We start from the raw sequence: 14,487 nt of genomic DNA, 5'->3' as shown, positions 1-14,487 counted from the left end.
CACAGCGCCACTCATGGACAAAAGTATATTACATTCATAGTGGCCTTTCTCTCTCATTGGAAATGAATAGGGAAAATTTAGCTCGTTTCAGCTGAACTATCCCCGCCAGCCGCACGGGAGACTGGGGTTCGATTCCCCGACGGGGAGTTCCTCTTTTGTATGTCACAATGTCAACAAACAAACCCTTCTCATTAGAACAAAACCTCTCTTAATCTTCTTCTCAAGGTGTTCAGGTGTCTTGTACAATCTGACAGTCTTTTGCTGCCAAATCATTCCAGTCGTGGATAATGGAGCTGACCAGGAAAATGCCAGCTGTGGGATTTCAACCAGTGCCTCCTGAGCGTAAGGAACCTTAATCTGGTCAGTTGACAGCTCAGCCCCTCTCTTCACCCGCATGTCCAGAACATGCGGACGCAGGTCTGATGACACGACTGCAAAGTCGATCATAGACCTGCAGCCAAGGGTGTCCTGGTGCCAAGTGCACTTATGGACATCCCTATGTTCGAACATGGTGTTAGTTATGGACAAACTGTGGTTCGCACAGAAGTCCAATAACATCACACTGCCCGGGTTCAGATAAGGGAGGCCGTTCCTCCCAATCACGCCCCTCCAGGTCACACTGTCATTGCCCACATGGACGTTGAAGTCTCCCAGTAGAACGACGGAGTCACCAGGACTCCAAAAAGACCGGGTACTCCGCACTGCCGTTTGGCACGTACGCACAAATGACAGTTAGGACCTTTTCCCCAGCCCGAAGGCGTAGAGAAATTACCCTCAGTGAAGTTATATCAACGCTAATGTAATCTGACAGGATGTACTTCAGGGCCTGGCGCTGTCTGTACCCTTGCAGGTTCCGTGGTGTAATGGTTAGCACCCTGGACTTTGAATCCAGTGGTCTAAGTTCAAGTCTTGGTGGAACCAAGGGATTGTCCTGTTGCCCTTGTATTTTGAGGGCAAAAAGGAGACGTTTGCACCGTGTGCCACCGCACCACCACCAGAGGTCAGCCCTGAGTATCGGCCGGAAGAAGGCATCCATCTGTAAGGTAGAATTACACCAAGAGATATTAATGCCGGGTTGTACCAAGCGGGAACCTGTGGAAACGGTAATGCACATAAATTTACCTTTCGCCAGTGTGCTGCTGAATATGGGCTTACCTTTGACCTCTGTAACCTCGGGGTGCGCTATGGCGAATGGCCGACAATTAGCCGAGGCTGCTTCTGGAGCAGTGGATGTATTCATCAGGGACACTCGGCGGAAATCACAGCGGGAACTATTTGCAATAAGGGGCCCACTCCCAGGCGCGCTAAACAATTTGTTTTCCTTGTTTTAGCTTGTTCCACCATCAAAAGCCAATTGTTAAACTGTCCCGAAATACCTGTCAAGAGCACAAACAAGGTGTCCACCAGGTACCCACTTATCGCCCTCAGACCCCAGCGTACCGATTGAGTCTGCTTCGGGGTACATAAAATTAAAAAAAACATAAAATATTGCAATGGTGTCCAGTGGCCGGTTAGCTCAGTTGGTCAGAGCGTGGTGCTAATAACGCCAAGGTCACGGGTTCAACCCCCGTACTAGCCACTCTTCTTTATGTGCTCCAGGAACAACAAAAGCCCAGGGCGGCAACTTACCGGCCCCCATAACCGACATCACACCACCTACCCTCGACAAGGCCGGGGAAAGGTAAAGAAAACAGCATGTCAAAGCAGAGCGGCAAAAAACCTCTTGGTCACCAAGACTCAAGGAGCAGATCAATGGGGGCAGTGGACCCCATTATCCTCTTCAGACCACGAGTGCAGAGAATGCGGACCGTGAAGAAACGACAAAAGCCCCCGTTGACAACAACTAACAGTACACCACCACAAGGAAAACAGCATGGCGGCGACAAAAGCCCAAAACCCCCCAGGCCCCATAACCAACAGCGCACAACCCAGTCAACTGCGAAACACCCCCATCAAGGCTGCCAACCGACAAAACAAAAAAAATATATATATATATATATATTTTTTTCCCTTTATTTGGGCAAATATGTGAATCATTACAGTGCATTTCTTACATCAATCAAAATATAACTTTCCATTATTTACATTTGTATTCAACTATATATATATATATATATATTCAACTAGCCCAAAAGGAGTAGGCTGAAGCAAAAGCTTATAAATGCCTACCCCTTTTTGCAGGATATAATCATGTTCATGCCACTGTCTTGTTTCCCCTGTTATTATTTTTATTGTAATATTATTATTATTATTATTATCATTATTATCATTATTGTTATAATCTTTATCATTATTACCATCATTATAATCATCATTAATATTACCATTTTCATCATTATAGTTAAAATTTTTGTGATTTTTTATTTTTAATTATTTAATTTTACAGACTTCATTGCTTCTTGTAGAGTGTAGAGATTTCATCTGTTATTTTCTGAAATCCGCAGTCTTTGTGTGTCAATTTATTAGCCCACTTTTTTTTGTGACATTTACTTATTTACTGTATTGCATGTGTCTAATCTTATGCATTAAAAAACAAGAACTTGAGACTGTGTCTGGACAGGTGACCAACCCAAACATCAGTTTCTTCTTGTTAAACCCTACCTGAGGTTTTTAGACGTGTTTATTAGTTTGTGTGTGTCTAGTCTTGTGCATTAGGAAGCAAGGTTTTAGGTCTGTGCTCACACCAATTTTTGAAGCAATGATGTCTTGCTGTCCATTATTACTATTTTTTGTAAAGTAATAACTAATAATAATTATAATTAATGATAATAATAATGATAATCCCTACCTCTATATTTATGCATGTTAGCCTGGGTACCTCTAACAATTTAGTATAGTTACAAAGGTATTAAGGTAATATTCTTACATTTCTCATATCAGTCAATCAGAGATTCCAGCAGAGATGACAAGACAGTAGAATGATCACTATTAAAATACCATTCCCACTTATATTTATATTTATAAGACACTTATCTTGTACTGTGTCACATGTCATTGAATTTACAACTACATTAAATTCAGTAGTGCCACCAATGTAGACAGTTTTTTTTTTTTCCCCCCAAAATCAACAATACTTTTCCCCTGTGGCTACCGACAACCAAGCAAACAAAATAATGAGTAACATTTAAAGAGGAGAACATTTAAAGAGGAGAAAGGGGGAAAAAAAATACATTTATATATACACACATATATACATACATATATACATATATATACATATATATATATATATATACATACATATACATATAACACATATACATATGCATATGCATATGTATATATACACATCTACACATAGATGCATACACACACATGCACATGTACACAAATAAGATATTGAGGACAAACATAACTGCAATACAACTTTATATACACGTTTCCAAACTAATATGACCTGCATCAAGTAGTCAGACCTTTTAGTGTCGTTTTACTGATGGTGAAATTGGGCTAACTTATGATGTCGCTATTATAATTTGATAAAATCCAATCTTTATATTTTCGTTTAAATTGTGATATGCTTTTACTCTCCTTAATTTCCGACGGCAAACTCTCCCATTGCTTTATTCCACAATTGGAAACACAGAAACCTTTTCTTGTGGTCCGGTAACTTTCAGATTTAAAATGGTTTGGATTTCTGAATTGATAGGATATTTCTTTTTCCTTGAACAGACTTTGAATGTTTCCTGGTAAGAGTTTATGTTTAGCTTTGTAAATGATCTGTAAGGTTTTCAAGGATATTATATCTGCAAATTTGAGCAGTTTGGATTCGAGGAATAATGGGTTAGTATGCTCTATGACACCTACCTTATGTATATGCCGAATTGCTCTTTTTTGCAGGAGGACCAGAGGTTGCAGATTGGTTTTGAAGTTGTTTCCCCATATCTCTGAACAATAAGTCAGATATGGCATTACAAGTGTGGAATATAGATTGTGAAGAGATTTATAGGTTAAAACATGTCGTGCTTTACTGAGAATTGCAACATTTTTTGCCATTTTTTTTGCTGTGTAGTTAATGTGTGATTTCCAATTTAATTGGCTATCGAGAATTACACCTAAAAATCGGATTTCATTAACTTGTGTGATTGTTGTTCCACCAATTGAAATTTTAATCTCTTTGTTTTTTAATTGCTTTCCAAAATATACACATTTTGTCTTGTTCATGTTCAGTGATAATTTGTTTGAATCGAACCATAATTTAATCTTGAAAAATTCTGATGTTATTTTGTGGATCAATTCATCAAGATTTTTTCCTGAGGAAAACAAACTAGTGTCATCGGCAAAAAGAACTGGTTTTAAAAAGTCTGACACATGACACAGATCATTAATATATAATGAGAAAAATTTGGGTCCTAGCACAGAGCCCTGGGGGACCCCACAGGTTACTTGCAAATGTTCTGAGTTATAATTTTCCATACTAACGTACTGTACTCTTCGGTCTAGGTAACTTCGAATCCATTCTAATGCTAATCCTCTTATTCCATATCTGTCCAATTTCCTCAGTAGAATATCATGATCTATGGTGTCAAAAGCTTTGCTCAAGTCCACAAATATTCCAATGGAGTGATTTTTTTCTTCAAGAGCAGATGATATTGTTTCTACAGTGTCCATGAGTGCTAAGGCTGTTGAATGCTTGGATCTGAACCCATATTGAGCATCGGACAGTAGTGAATGTTTGTTCATAAATTTTTCCAATTGATTATTGAATAACTTTTCGAGAATTTTTGAGAACTGCGGTAATAATGAAATAGGTCTAAAGTTATTAAAGTCCTGTTTGTCACCTGATTTATATACTGGTATAATTTTGGCTATTTTCATTTTGCTGGGGAATACACCTGAACTGAAAGACAAATTACATATGTGTGTCAGTGGTAAAGCTATATGTTTAATTGTGGATTTAATTGTTGACATGTCGAGATCATTGTAGTCTGTTGATTTCTTACTGATGAATTTGTTAACTGTTTGTATAATTTCATTTGGTTCGACTGGGGATATGAACATGGATGAGGTATTACGTTCTGTTAAATTTTCTTTCCAGCCTAAGGGGAGTACTGGATCTGGTATTTCCCTGGCCAGTGTTGGTCCCACATTTACAAAATATTAATTTATTTTATTTACCACAGTATTTTTATCGAAACATTCTTTGCCTGCAATACGGAAAAAATTGGGGTAATTATTGGATTTTTTTCCTTTGTTTATCACAGTTTTTAGAATACTCCAAAAAGCCTTCATATTATTTCTGCTTTTTCCTAACTCGGTACTGTAATAATCTTGTTTGCTTTTCCTTAAAATGGAAGTTCATTTGTTTTTATATGATTTGTACCTACTTTCAGCATCCTGTGTTCTTTGTTTGATGAAGTTTTTATAAAGTGCATTTTTTTTCTTACAAGCATTCTGAAGACCTTTTGTCATCCATGGACATGGATTGTTATTCTTTTTTATACAATGTTTTTTGATTGGACAGCACTCATTATATATAGTATTGAAAACAGTCAGAAATCTATTGTATGCACTGTCCACATCATTATCTGATAATACCAAATCCCAGTTCACTGCTTTCAATTCATTTTCCAATTTGTTAAGTGAGTTGTCATCTTTGATTCTTCTGTAATATATTTTAGATGTGCCGCAATATTTTCTTCTATAATTAGTGTCATATAATAAAAATATTGGTAAGTGGTCACTGATGTCGCTCAAGAAGATCCCACTTTCCAGGCTATTGGTGAAATTGTTTATGAAAATATTATCTAATAGTGTTGCACTGTGAGTTGTAACTGGAGTTGGCCTGGTTATGGATGGGTACAAATGCATACTATATACTGTGTTTACGAAATTGTCTATTGTCTTGTCATGACCGGTTTTTAGAATATCAATATTAAAGTCTCCACATATGAATAAATTCTTATGATCTTTCGGTGAGTATGTTTGTTCCATCCATTCCTTAAATTGTTCGATATTTGCTGATGGTGGTCTATATACACAACTCACAAGTGCTCGCTTATCTTTTTCATTAAATATTTCAATTGTTAAACTTTCTACTAAATTATCTATGGTAAGTGACATGTTATTTATGACTTTATAATTTAGATTCCTGTTCACATACAAGCCAACTCCTCCTCCTCCTTTATTTTTCCTATCTAGATGAATGAATTCGTATCCTTCTATGTCAAATTGATTATCTATGTCTGGTCTTAACCACGTCTCAGTTATTGCTATAATATTGAACGGCTGTGTAAATTCACTTATGAAGTTTTTAATACTCAAAAAATTGGAAAGCAAACTGCGTGCATTAAAATGAACTATACTGAATTTGCCTTCATTATCTAATTGATTATATTGTTCAGCAGTGTAGTATTTGCTATTTATGTTTATATTATTGAAAAGATTATTGTCAGGGTCTATATTTGTTTCATTTTCTAAATCACTATACTCTTGGCTCTCAAAGGGGTTTAATTCAATATTTTGATATTGTCTAATTAATGATTGTAGTTGCTTACTTGATGATGATTGTCCATGTGTATCTGTCATTATGGTATGATGTGTTGATTATGTTTCCTAATACTTGTCCAGATCTTGAATTTGCCTCACCACCATCACTCTTGCCTCTTCTGGTGATCCATTTTGTTTTATGAAGACCTTGCAATTCCTGACCCATGTTTGCTGGATTTTCCCTTGTTTCTTTAGTTGGCGTGCTTTTCTTGCGATGTCTGCGTTCCGTTTTGTCAAGTGTTTGTTAATGTAGATATCAGTACCTTTAAGTTTGCGTCCTTGTTTTAGCAGTTCTGTTTTTTTCCTTTCTGTTGGTGAATCTAATTATTACTGCGGGTGGTCTTCAGTGTGTAGGCAGGGGGTGACAAGCTTCGATATGTTCCGTTTCCAGTTTAATTCCCAAGTTGTGTAGCTGGGACATCACCTGCTGCTCAACTGAGCTCAATTCAGAATCGCTCGGTTCGCCGGTCCCTCTCTCCTCAGGTACAAGAGCCCGAGCATACGAGCGCGGACGAATTTTGATACCTGTGATTATGATGTCATTTAATCTTGTATATTGCTCCAGATCGTCCACTCGTTGTTCTAGCTCCAAGATCCTTTGCTCCCTTTCGGCGTCTCTAGCACTCAGTCTTTTCATCTCTTCCTCCATAGCTCCGAACCTCCGTAGTAGCTGCTCCTGCTGTGTTAGCACCATGCTAACATTGGCACTCAGGGAGTCCAGTGCGCTCCTGATCTCCTCAAACTCCTCCGGAGCAGGTCCCTTTTTCGGTGGCATTTTCACTCTCTTTTGTTTTTAATTAATTGTAAAAAAATGTGGTCAAAGTCAAAGTCAAAGCTGCCAAATCCAAATCTACTAGGCTCGTGACACGGGAATGACAGCAGGAAGTGGCATTCTATATTATGCTCTGGTATTACCAGGAATGGGAAACCCCCCCTTGCCAGTTTCGGAGGTAATAACAAATGACCATGCCGTCCCTTCAATAACACACTGGCTCATGAACTTTCATCGACAGCTGTCACACATCACCAAAAGGAAAATAAGTCAGGTGGAGACAGACTTCAGTTGGGCGCTTATAAACAGTGTTTTACTGGCCTTCAATAGAGAAGACGTCTCAGCATATATCCGAAAAGTGTACGCCATTGTCCACCATCAAGGTGACTTCAACCGACCCTTCACTATCCTTCATCTCTGTGCAGCCCATATTTTAAAAGCTGTTAGCCAGGCAATCGGCAGCAAAACCAAATGCAAAAAATCTAAGGAATTTGCTACCTACTGTTTTGCTGCTGTCCAAAACAGCACAGATGTTGAAACAGCGCTACAAATTTTTCATCATATGTGCGTTGTTTTCTTCAGCGAAGAAGAAAACAACTTGCTTCGGGGGAGTCTACAGCATCTGCAGAAGGTCATGAAGATCCACAAAGCTGAGCCTCTGACCGAGGTCTGTGAGAAGGGAGACCCTGGATCAGCAAATTAGTTTGTGGATCAGTCACCCTTTACCAAAGCCTTCTGGCAAAAAAGGGACCAAGCTTAGTCTGACATTTCTCATCAAGAAAAAAATGGACAGGCCAATGCATACTTCTGCCCAGGTGTTGTGGACATTCTTTTGAGGAAATACATGGGCCTCTTTCCTCTCTGGAGTGGAATTGCACTGGGCGATCTTAAAAGATACGATAAGCCTGTCAAAAAAACTAATCAAACCAAAAAAAGCAGAGAAACCAACTGTTATGTGGAGATGTGGTTTGGGCTGGTAAAAAAACTCTGTTTTACAGAGAAGAAGGCATTTAAGACCAGCGGAATTTGTGAACATCATGTACAGTGCACTGCAGGGACGGTATGTGGAACATCTAAACGAGCACAACTTACCAATAGAAATACTGTACAGAGGAAAAGACTCTCATTTAATGCCAGAGGATGACCATCAGGAGGCCTGGAATAAACGCAGCAGTACTGCTAAGTCTGCCAGGTCAAAGTATTTCAAAAACACAACCGAGGAAAGAAACCGAGGCACAGGTAAGCTTTTTTCAATGCAAGCCAATGTGAATCTATGTAATTGCAGTATTATATTGTATAGAAATGTAATTCTAACAGTGTGCATATTATCAAAAATGCACAACTTGAATATGGTATTCATCAATCCAAAAAGTTTTGTTTATGTTTTACAGTTAACTTTATTGTGGCAAAAAAAGGAAACAGAGATTGTTGTGGCCGCCATCCCTTCTCAAAATGTAGCATCTAGTATCCTTATTCGCCAGAGTGAGCTCCAGACCCTCAGACCTCATGAATGGCTGGTTGGAGAGGTATACATGTGTGTGTTTGTATGTATCTCTGCATATACATATATGGATAGACATTAATTGCATATTTCTCAGGTAATTGAGGCTATGCTCCACCTTGCTGCCCACAAGAAAGGGGTACTGGACCACATTTATATGATGGACCACTTGAACCACTGATGATAATAATAATGCATTTTCTTTTGTAAGATTTTAAGGATCCCAAGGACATACCTACAATCATAGGAAAAACTCATAAGTAAATCAAATAAGTAAAAATTTTAACTGTCATGATAATTTGTGGCTGCACGGGGTTTTCAGTGCATTTTCAGTGCTGTGCTGGGGGTGCAATTACACATTGTCGCACAAAAGATTATCTTTTGTCCTAAAGAGGACACTACAGAAGCCAGACTGCAATTCTTAAAAGAGGACATTATAGGTTAAATTATTATGGGTCACTTGACATTTAACAAATCCTTGATGATATTTTTTGCTGGGTGTCATTGGCTAAGGAAGTAGAGCTAGTCAGTCATCCAGAAACTGGAATATTGGCGGTTCGATCCTTGCTCCCTCCACCCAGTAGTCGCTCTTGTGTCCCCTGACAAAGATACTTCACCCACCTTGTCTCCAGAGCGGCCCACACTGGTGTATGAATGTGAATGAATGTTTCTTGGTGGTCGAAGAGGCCATAGGCGTAAATTGGAAACCATTTTTCCAGCAGTGTACTACAGGGCAGCTGTGGCTACGGATGTTGATTCCACCACTTGTGTGTAACTGAGGAGTGAATGGATAATGGCTTCACTTCATTGTGAAGCACTTTGAGTATCTTGTAAAAAGGTATGGTTCTAATTAATATTAACCCTTCCTTCACCTTGTTTATTAAAACATTTTTGAAATAAGGAAGCTTGGCCACGTCAAGGGGTTTTCATGAGACCGTTACTGCATGTTGTGGGGGGTTTGGCAGTTTAACTGTCACTTGCGGCCCTGACTTGTGTGTTTGCTGTCTGTTCATCCATCTTGTAATGTATTGGCATGGTGGTGTTGTGGCGCAACCCCGGGATGCGAGGAATGACACTCGATTGCAGGCAAGAACAGAACAGGGCAACACAAAAACATGGCATTGACACAGGAGCGCAGGTGGATAACGTGCAACTAAGAGACAAACTGGAGATTGCCTTGGTCTGGACGGAAACAGGATGACATGGAGCAGAAGCGGGATGCGTCTTTTCCACCAGACACTGACGAAGCAGCAGAAGAGGCAAATTGTGCCTTCTGGCTTGCTGCAGTGAGCCCTGCGTCTTGACCAACAAGAAAGGGAGCAGATTGTGCTTCCTCTAACGCACAGCAGATGGCACCATCTGGTGAAGGGGTGTCACACAGTATGTTGATACAATATGTTACCTATTCTCCCTAGTCCTCTCCCTAGTCCTCTCCCTAGTCCTCTCCCTAGTGCTCAGTGTAGTTGCATGTAGGTGTACACAGATATTTTTTGAAGTCGTTGCTCAGTTATTTGTGTAATGATTTCAGTTTGTTCATGTGGAACAAAAAACAGTGTACCTGTTAGATCCGAGTGGATATGCTGCAGAAAAGAAGGCGTCAAAAATGGCTGCAAACAAAACTAAAGTAAATATTTATGCTTACAACTCACATTATGTAAAATAATACATGTTTTTCCAGGGAATACCTGCACATGAGAAGGGTGCGCCACAAAGCAAAAGACTGGATTGATATTGATTGGGAAGGGGCGGTGATGAAACATCCACTGCAAAAGGATGGAAGCAGTTGTGGTGTCATCGTAGCCAAGGTAATTTACGGGATACAATTGAGCATAATTGGACTTGAAACCTACTCTATTAACAAAATTATGTCTAGATGGCAAAGGAAATTATTCAGACGTTTCTAAGGATCCCCAATATAATGTTTTCTACAACGACAGACAGCATGAGAACTGAAAGAAAAACAATGGCCCTTGAACTTCTGCAGGGATCAGGTAGCTAATAGGTCATCAATTTATAAGGTACATTTGTAATGCACTCATTGAAAATATAATGATTTTGTAGTTTTCCAAATGGATTCCTGGTGTGTGATCTGTGCCTCCAAAGACCCACCTACATCTACTGCTGCCACAGCTACATAGACTGTGAAGAGTGATACTGGTTGGGTAAGATTGATAATGCAGAATGACATTACATTTACAGGACGTTAATTGTTGATTTTGACAGTTTCATTTTTTCCCATTATGACAGATTTAATGTGACATATGTGACCGGTGGTTTCACGGGGAATGCGTTGGAATAAAAATTGACGATCTCAAGAAAGCGGAAGATAATCACTGGCTTTGTCCTCTGTGCCAATAAAAGTTGATGTTGGCAGAACATTGTGTTTTAAGTGTTTTAGTGTCTTGTCCAGCCTTTACGGCAGATCTAGATACCCCTCCATGCTAAACAGATTTACTATGCCAGGGAAAAGTGTAAGCTACAATTACCATGTTACATAAAACTGTCATGATCTGTGTTGTTGCTCTGCTGCCTCCTGCTGCCTCTTCTCTTTTAGTACACCTTGATTGGCAGCAGGCGGGCTTCTTCTGCACACCAGAGCCCAATAGCCCTGGGATTACTTATCATCCCTGCTCCTAGCTGCAAACCACCAGATTGGGACAATCTGGTGAAAGCAACGCTTTGACCCCTCACTTTCTGGCTTTTACCTGTATTGTACTGAGTACCTGCCCGCTGGTTTCTGCATCCGTGTTTTTGGTTCCAGCACCTAACGCGTCATTTTCCTGAATCCCTTTAACTACAGTATTTTTGTTTTAACTTGGACTGCTCCTTGAGTAGGCTGCACTGTGTCGAGTGGTTAGTGTGCAGGCCACACAGCTAGGAAACTTGAGTTCTATTCCACCTTCTGTGTGGAGTTTGCATGATCTCCCCGTGCATGTGTGGGTTTTTCTCTGGTCACTTCGGTTTCCTCCCCCATTCCAAAAACATGCTAGGTTAATTGGCCACTCCAAATTGGCCATAGGTATGAATGTGAGTGTGAATGGTTGTTTGTCTATATGTGCCCTGGGATTGGGCTGGCCACCAGTCCAGGGTGTATTCCCTAACACAGCTGGGATAGTCTCCAGCATGCACGCGACCCTTGTGAGGATAAGCAGTAGAAAATTAATGAAAGAATGAATGCTCCCTGAGTTGTGCTTTTGTTGCAACTTTGCCTCATTGTTTGGACACCTCCTGTTCTATGTATCGACTTCTATCCACTTCCGATGCAGAGAACCTACTCCATGCATTTGTCATGTCTCACCTCTATTACTGTGTGCTGCTTGTGCTGCTTTCTGGTCTTCCAATGTCTAGTTTGTAAAGCTTGCCGTTAGTACCTTCAGGTACGACCACGCTACCATTTGAGCCACAATGCCCCAACAAGGACAAGAAAGAAGAATGCGGGCTCGAGAGCCTTTTCCATTGGGGCTCCAGCATTGTGGAATGCCCTAACTGCTGATACTAGAGCTGTTACCTCAGTGGAAATGTTAAAGTCTCAACTCAAGACTTATTTGTACACTTTAGCATTTAGTTAATAGTATTCCCGGCCTGATTGACTGCCACTCCTATGGTACCATCATAAGAGTCCTACTGATACAAAGTGGTTTGGAGGTCAAGGATCCTGACCTGGGCGCTATTGGTATTTATGTAAACATTTTTTTTTTATATAAAATCTTGGGAAAGTTTAGTAGCAAAGCAGAAATGCCTGTATGGTACTAGCAGACAATTCCTACAAAGTGGTTTGGAGGTCAAAGGTCACATGACCTGGAAGCTATTGATAATGATTTGTGTAAAAAATCATCAAAAATCCTAGTAAAGTTGAGTAGCAAATCAAAAAAACGTGTACGGTACTAGCAGACAATTCCTACTGATACAAAGAGGTCAAAGGGCACATGACCTGGAAGCTATTGATAATGATTTGTGTAAAAAAATTCATCAATAATCCTAGTAAGGTAAGTAGCAAAGCAAAAAGGCGTGTATGGTGCTAGCAGACAATTCCTACTGATACAAAGCGGTTTGGAGGTGAAAGGTTACATGACCTGGAAGCTATTGATAATAATTTATTTCAAAACATTATATAAAATACTAGCAAAGTTGAGTAGCAAAGCAATAAGGCCTGTACGGTACTAACAGACAAGTCCAACTGATACAAAGTAGTTTGGAGGTCAAAGGTCACATGACCTGGAAGCTATTGATAATAGTTCATTTCAAAAAATTACATAAAATCTTAGGAAAGTTGAGTAGCAAAGCAATAAGACCTGTACGGTACTAACAGACAAGTGCAACTGATACAAAGTAGTTTGGAGGTCAAGGGTCATATGACCTTGAAGCTATTGATAATATTTAATTTCCAAATATTATATAAAATCCCAGAAAAGTTGAGTCGCAAAGCAAAAAGGCATGTATGGTACTAGCAGACAATTCCTACTGATACAAAGTGGTTTGGAGGTCAAAGGTCACATGATATGGAAGCTATTGATAATATTTAATTTCAAAAAATTATATAAAATCCCAGCAAAGTTGAGTAGCAAGCAAAAAGGCGTGTATGGTACTAGCAGACAATTCCTACTGATACAAAGTGGTTTGGAGGTCAAAGGTCACATGACCTGGAAGCTATTGATAATAGTTCATTTCAAAAAATTACATAAAATCTTAGGAAAGTTGAGTAGCAAAGCAAAGAACCATGTACGGTACTAACAGACAAGTCCAACTGATACAAAGTGGTTTGGAGGTCAAGGGTCATATGACCTGGAAGCTATTGATAATAGTTCATTTCAAAAAATTACATAAAATCCTAGCAAAGTTGAGTAGAAAAGCAATAAGGCGTGTACGGTACTAGCAGATAAGTCCAACTGATACAAAGTGGTTTGGAGGTCAAGGGTCGTATGGCCTGGAAGCAATTGATAATGATTTGTGTAAAAAATTCATCAAAAATCCTAGTAAAGATGTAATGGCCACAGAAGTTCATCAGCTGAGGTAGTGGGGTCCATCAGTGCGGCATTTCCACTGTTTTACATCCAAGCATATTGTCACTCATCTACTTTTACACACAGCATAACACACAGCATAATACATTTGCATACATAAACCGGAGTTATGTCAGCTTCCAGCCAGCAGGTGTCAGACGAGGACGACAGAGTGGACGGGGCTGAAACAGCCCAGGACCTGACCGCTCCTTGAGCCTTGCCGACATGTCACCTACAGGCATAGCCACACAGCAGTCACTGAACTGTCCAGCCTGTTGGGGTCCATGTATTTGGACCAGCCAGATCAGGACGCCGCACAGGCTGATGAGGGCGATGACGAAACAGGGCTGTACACTCAGCACACTCAGTCAAGAGAAGGGGCTTAGAGCGGCAATGGAGACGATGACGGCAGAATTAAAGGCATATGTGGACACCAAGCTACAACATTTTGATCAAGTTGTGGTAGCCTGCTTGAAACGCCGAGATGCAAGGTGGGACGAAGCGCTTAAGAAGACCCTGACCAAGAGTCGCCTGCCCTGGAGACCTGCTAGTTTCTCCACCCCTGCACCTCCAGCGTCAGGCAGCAACCAGCCGCCCGCCATCGATGCCACCTTTCCCATTCCGCCGGCTGTCACAGCGAGGATGGAGTTTCCCCAGTTTGGAGAGTCCAGGGGTTCTGCTGATGTAACATAATTCATTGAGCAATGTGAGAACTTCCTGGCTCT

At 40.2% G+C, this 14,487-nt stretch overlaps 1 long non-coding RNA gene and 2 other non-coding genes across 4 annotated transcripts; all 3 read left to right on the top strand.

Annotated features, from left to right (window-relative positions):
- The first annotated feature begins 849 nt into the window (after positions 1-849).
- Positions 850-921, top strand: trnaq-uug (transfer RNA glutamine (anticodon UUG)). The gene has a single exon. It is a non-coding gene; the product is annotated as a tRNA-Gln (tRNA).
- A 584-nt stretch (positions 922-1,505) lies between these two features.
- Positions 1,506-1,579, top strand: trnai-aau (transfer RNA isoleucine (anticodon AAU)). Its single transcript has one exon. It is a non-coding gene; the product is annotated as a tRNA-Ile (tRNA).
- A 7,660-nt stretch (positions 1,580-9,239) lies between these two features.
- On the top strand, positions 9,240-11,114 carry LOC131105607 (uncharacterized). Of its 2 annotated transcripts, XR_009119964.1 has the most exons (4): positions 9,240-10,567; positions 10,636-10,753; positions 10,824-10,924; positions 11,010-11,114. It is a non-coding gene; the product is annotated as an uncharacterized LOC131105607 (long non-coding RNA). The 2 variants fall into 2 exon arrangements; XR_009119963.1 differs by having other exon boundaries at positions 9,240-10,753.
- The last annotated feature ends 3,373 nt before the right edge of the window (positions 11,115-14,487 follow it).

This window comes from Doryrhamphus excisus, chromosome 17, assembly GCF_030265055.1.
Source record: "Doryrhamphus excisus isolate RoL2022-K1 chromosome 17, RoL_Dexc_1.0, whole genome shotgun sequence".
NCBI classification, from domain to species: Eukaryota; Metazoa; Chordata; class Actinopteri; order Syngnathiformes; family Syngnathidae; genus Doryrhamphus; species Doryrhamphus excisus.
This window is presented reverse-complemented; position numbering and strand designations above follow the sequence as displayed.